This window comes from Apis dorsata, unplaced genomic scaffold (genome assembly GCF_000469605.1).
Source record: "Apis dorsata unplaced genomic scaffold, Apis dorsata 1.3 scaffold_99, whole genome shotgun sequence".
NCBI classification, from domain to species: domain Eukaryota; kingdom Metazoa; phylum Arthropoda; class Insecta; order Hymenoptera; family Apidae; genus Apis; species Apis dorsata.
The window spans coordinates 657,870-664,287 of NW_006263397.1; the positions used below are offsets into that span (position 1 = coordinate 657,870).

The 6,418-nt window shown below is 31.8% G+C and overlaps 1 protein-coding gene across 4 annotated transcripts in view; it reads right to left on the reverse strand.

Moving 5' to 3' along the window:
* LOC102672479 (proteoglycan Cow) overlaps window positions 1–6,418 on the reverse strand; it is a 187,571-nt gene that overhangs the window by 75,899 nt on the left and 105,254 nt on the right. The window contains exon 1 of one of the 4 annotated variants that reach the window (XM_031508771.1): window positions 5,987–6,327. The exons of the other annotated variants lie outside the window; for them this stretch is intronic. The gene's annotated coding sequence lies outside the window, so the exon portion shown is untranslated. Of the gene's footprint in view, window positions 1–5,986; window positions 6,328–6,418 lie in introns of those variants that run through there. 4 annotated transcript variants of the gene reach the window in all.

The window sequence follows — 6,418 nt, forward strand, 5'->3', positions numbered from 1 at the left end:
AGACGGTTGCATACAGCTCCCCGCATCGTTATTCCGTTACACCCGGAGATAACCTACCACTTTTCGCCTCGCGAGTCGGCTGAATTATTCGTCGAGCCGAAAATGGCCTTTCAAAGTCTGTGAAGGACTGCTTTCAGAAGCGAACAACCCTCTATTTCGACGTGGTGTGTGCATTCCGGCGAACGTGGGAACACGTTAAACAGTTCCGGATAATATTTCTAGAGAGATGCGCGAGGATTCTTCCGCTTTGGTTAACCCTGTTACGCTTCCGGTGTATAATCTCTCGAGTTTAATAGAAATTGCTCATGATTTTTGGAAAGATGACACTTTTGATGGGATACATATAAGGGTAACGAATTTGTACTAATGATGATATTTTCTTTTTTCTTGTTTGTGGAAAATTGGAGCTCGGTTATTCCCATTTTCTTTTAATGAAATATTAAATTTTGAAAAAATTTCAAAATTAAATTAATCAAAATAAATCAAAGTTAAAAAATTCATTATTTTTGTTATGTATTAATTTGATTAATAATATGAAAAAATTTCTTATAATTAATTTAAATTATAGCTAATATTAATTTATAGAATATAGTAGAATATTCCTAATGAAAAATAGAACGATGAGCACGGAATAAATTCCACGTTTCTAAATAACCGCAAAACCAGATCTATGTCGATCAATCCTATATACATCAAATTCATTAGCTAATTCTAACTTCACTTTGCTTTTCTAGTTCCATTTCTCGCCCATCGCGCTCGATTACGCTCGCCACTCACTTCATTATCATCCTGAAGGACAGGATATTGGTCTGGCGCCAAGTAGGTCAACGATCGTCATCAATTAACATCTCTATCTTCCATCCATCTTCGTCGATTCCGATCTTCAGCCAACGAATCGTCCCCTCGAAACGAAATATTCGAGTCGCTGTCGAGAAAACGCGGGAAGAAAATGAAGAAGGTGGAACTGGGCCACAGAAGTTTGGCAATTAAATGTCTTTTCGTGGCCATAGCTACTTGTTTCGAACTTGTACCGAACCGCAAACGCGTGTCTTGTTTCCTTCTTCTTGTGTAAACAATTCTCCAACGGAACAAAACATCCGCAGGATGTTATCTTATTTGTTTTAAGGAACTAGCAAACTCTGGTTCGGAATCGAAATGACGATTTCTAGGGATTTTTTTATTTTTCTGATAAAATCTTCTTCTGATAAAATCAGTTTTGAAGGAAGAAATTAGAACAATGAAAACGTAGAAGTTCAGAAATAAGATGGACAATGTGACAATAAAAAAATCATTATAATCATTATTATAATATTAATTTAAAACGTATAAATTAATATTATAAATATTTTATGTGCAATTAATAATATTTTAATAATGTCAAAATGTCTTAATATTTCTCATTTTAGGTTCGAAAGTTCAAGTACTAAACACGATCCAACAAAATTGCGAAACATCCTTTCTGATCTAGGAATTTTCCTTTATGGCGGCGGGGAAATATCTCTTTTCGTCGTTTGGACGTCTAGAGAAATGATACGTGTAAGGAAGAGGGTTAAGAGAGGTTGGAGAGGCGCCAACTGGAAACGTGCTGTAAAAATGGCTTCGCTCGCAAAGGACGACATCGACATTTTTATAAGTCGATTCCACGTATGTCGAGCGTGTCTACGATTCTTTGGAATGGTGGAAATATTTTGGATGAGATTTAAAAATTGTGCACGAGCTAATTGAGTTACGAATTTTTCTAATTTAGAATCTTCGTGTCTCATCAAAAGTATTTAATTATTGACATATCATATAAAATGTTCGTATATATTACGACTTTGCTTTTTAAAATCTGAATTGTAAATTCTCTATTTGTAATAATTATCATATTTAATAATCATATTTATCAAAATATTCGCCTTTAAATAAAAATATCTGATTGACGCTTAACAGACTTTTCCAGCCAGTTCCTCTTTAAACATTCAATTTGCAAAGCGGCCCACCGGAACGATCAACTTTTTCCCCGCTATTAATATCTGCCCTTTGTCCGTTACTATATTAAAAGTGAGTGGAACAGCGTTCAGATCGAAGCAGTCACCGTAAACGCGAAACTTTACCAATTAACGGGCTTGTGTCGCCCACCTTTCCATCGTTATTCTAGCCTTGTACAAACGTGATTATCCGTGATGATCCGTCATCGTTTCGTCCAACTTCGACAAGGAATCATCTCCGCCATATTCACGCTATTTGCGAATTTTGATATCGACACTATGAGGGGTGGAAAGTTAGGGTAACGAAGTGATGTATCGAAAATCAAGTTGCAATGACAAGTGAGTGATTGATCTGTTTGTAAGTTTCAATCATTTTTCTGATATTATTTGACGTTGTGCAATTTGTTTGTAGTTTAGCTATAATTGTTTTTTTTTTTTTAAATAGAATATCGTGATTATTAAGGAAATTTCTTAGATCAATAGATTTTGCAATAAAAGAAAAATATTATTTGAGAATAATATAATCGAAATAAAATGTGAATTTATATTAATAATTATATATCTGTAAATATTAAAGATCTTTTAATTTTTTTCAGATTTCCTGTATTTTTTTATTTCACGATTATCAAAAACTCAAATATAAATAATAAAAAATTCTTTAAAATAATTTCTATTAAATTTCGTTAAAGAATTTTTTACAGATTCATAATATTCAGGATATATTCAGAATATGCAAATTTCCATTAAAACTATTAACTCTCGAGGACAAACAATTTATCACTTTTATTCAAATGAGACGAAAAGCCTTTTCCTAGTTTTTAATCCGATTTTCGAAAAGAATTCGGGCGAAAACATATCATTTTTCAGGTGGTGGCGTAAAATAAAAGTTTTCCAACTGGATTTGTGCAAAATACCGAGAAGACGTTAAGCCGGAATCATGATAATCGGATGGAACTGTTCGGTGGGCCACGTCCACCAGGGCATCCACTCGATTCGAGGTGACTTAAGGCCTTGGCCACGTTTCAAAACCATTTCGTGGCCCCCACGAGATGGTAGATGGGGGTTGGAACCCCTCTCGTTGGATCCCCAACCGATTAACCGAAATCCTCCGTTCCCCTCATAGAATTCATGACGATGCCACGGGGATCCACGATCCAATTCGGAAATAGATCGATGATAGGGATCTCGTATATGCACTATCGTTGTAAAGTATCTGGACAGTCAATTATTTCCGGATGGGATGCAATTATTGCGAAATTATGGGAAAATCTTGACAGACTTATTGCTTGCGTCATGATAAAATCTTGTTAATTGCACGAGAATTAATCATAATGATTGACAATATCGAGAAAAATAGATTTTCAAAATAGATAATTACGAAAAATTAAAAATTTCATTTCTTTATCTAATAAAGAATATCGTAAATAAATTTTTTTTTTAAATTCTAATCGAAAATAGTATTTCAAATATATATTTTAATAATGATATATTTGTAACTAAGATTTTGAAATAAATATTTCATTAAAATATACAAAGATAAGTTTTTAAAAAAGATAAATTCTCGTCAACATTAACATCAATATCGATTTCGCCTAACCAACAATCTAAGGAAACAATGTTGAAATTAAAAATTCACTTAAATTTTCCCCATCGTTTTCCATCATCAGTTAATCCTTTCGTTCCGTGAATTCATTGATTCACGCCCCAATTACGCCTCGATACCGAAATTTCATTTGTCCCTCGATTTAATCGATCGATACGGGGTGTAAAAGGCTATTTTCAGACACAGCGTACAAAGTAATCGAAGATCTCTAAAACGATGAAAGCAAGTCGCGTATTCAGCCCCCTGATCGATGAAACCGATGCAACTCGTGCCGATGGTTTGATGAATTCGCCACCCCTTTCTCTCTCTCGATCCATTTCCCAGTATATTTGCTCCTACTATCCGAAGAATATTTTTGTTCCATACCCTTTCCAATCCTACTCGTTTGTCATGATCGATGCACGATTTTCGAAAATTACTTTGGATTTTCCACGATGTGAGAGATTTAAATGGATTATGCTTTATGATTTATTTTCGTTTTGTATATTTTCAAATTACGAGATATTGATTTTGGATGAAAGAACTATAAAGAAGAATCGACACGTGGAATTAATTTTGACGATATGAAAGAAAATAAAAAGAATTTTGCATAAAATTTTGTATGAAATCTGAATGCTATAAACGAAAAAATATCAGACAAAAACAGGAAAGGAAACAAATTTTTTGAAACATTTCCAATAAAATTTCAATGAAATTTCAATGAAAACAATAAAAAGATTTAGATTTCATTCCTTTTAACAAAATTAATCCAATTTTCGCCAAAATTTCATCTCTTGAAAGAAGAAAACTATCTAGAAGAAAACAAATCGTAAGAAAATAAACAATTCTATGATATATTATTCAATATCTATGATTGATCACTCGAACATCTAAAAAACTAATCTAACCAATCTAATTTCACTCATTTCAGTTAAGACAAAGGACGAGTGATGGAGAACAATGGCGTCAATAAGTTAATTTGTCAAGGACGAGCTTTTACGTGGCGCGGGGCAAGGGAGATCCGGTTTCGTGGAATACATACAGCTGGACACGGGAAGATCCCGGAGGTAATGCATTTTGTAGCGGAACCACGCGACATTCCTCCGCAATTCGGTCCACGGAGATCGACCACGATGACCTCTGTCCCTATGCTCGGTCAACCGAGGTTACCGGGCTCTTTGCCCGGTGATCGTCTTTCGAAACGGATCGATCCGCCTCCTGGGTCACTCAAACGCGTAGAAACTTCGATTTCCTGATTCGATCTCCCCGGATTCGGAGACTTAAAACGATCCTGAAACTGGGTTAAGCGGTGTTATGCAATCACGATTGAAAGCGTAACGAAATGATTTATTGAGATTTATTTGAGAAATCAGATTTGCCGAGGGTGGATCTAGGTTCTCGGTTTGGGGTAGGTACGTGCTTCAATTGAGAGGGTTAGTTTGATTATTGATGGTCAGTTCGAGTTCTCGGTTGAAAGTTTTGTTTATTGGGGAGGAATCACGGTTTTATTTTGTCGTTAATAAAGATTCGGAAAATTTGACGATAGTTTAATTTCGCGAATTTATTAATCAATTTGTTATGGAAAATGTATATTGAAAGTAGTGGAATTTTTACTATTATATTTTCTTGAAAATTGAAAAATATTAAAATTGAATAGTCAGTAATAACGATTAATTTCATACTAATTTCATACTTTCATATTATGTATTTAAAAATAATATTATATTAATGTAACACAATAATTTTACTATAATTATGTTACATATTATAACAGTATTTAATATTTATTAATATTTATAAATAATAATAAGTCAATCAATACCATATTGATTATGGAATATTGTTTGATAATGATATTAGTCAGATTGAAATTTTGATTGTTTGTTAATAATCTTATATTTAATGATTTTAAAAAATATTTTTTTTAAATACATAATGAATAAATAATTATCAAAATATGTTATTATTTCAAATAAATATAAACATTCATCGTAAGAACTATGCACTGAATAATTGGAAATAACTGAAAATATGGTTAACCTCAAAATATTATTAAACATTATTTTATATTAGAAAGTATAATAGAATTAAAAAGATACTAACGAAATAAGAAGACAATATATCATAAATTAAAATAAATTATAATTTTATATTATTTTTTTTTTAAATTAAAAATAAATTCTCTTTATCTTAAATATGGTTAAATTACATATGTGAATTAAAATATTTTTTGATCGACGGTTCGTTTCAATTTAGAAACATTTACCTGTGAAAGTTAAACGTATCACTTTCTATACAAAAATGTAGCTCAATTTTTAAATTACGAAAGTGCATATTTGACTGAAAATAAAATTTCCACGAAATACGAACCTGACAAGAAATATTTGAATAATAATCTAATTACGCATTATACGAATAATCGATATTTACTTACTTATTGCTCTGTATACGAAAGATGGAGAAATTATATTCAACACTTCACTCTGTAAAATTTAATGGATGGTATTGCCTTGTTTGATTTCACATGCACTAGCTTGGTATTATGCAAAAACTATTTATTCATAAATGTCATGCAAATATATTGAACTACGTAATACATTTTTTGAATATTAAAGTAAATTTTGCAACGATAAAATGCAAATTAATTGAAATGAATATTGAACTAATGATGTGTTATAATTCGTATTTTTAATTAAATTAAAATAAGAAAACTTGATATTTACACAATAATTATATTTCTTTATTAATCTCACTAAACCATTGAATAAACAATATGGCTAGAATGACAAACATAAATCGAATGAGCAATGATATATCGAATGGCTCGATTATTAGAAAGATCGAATCAGCTACATGAAGACTGAAG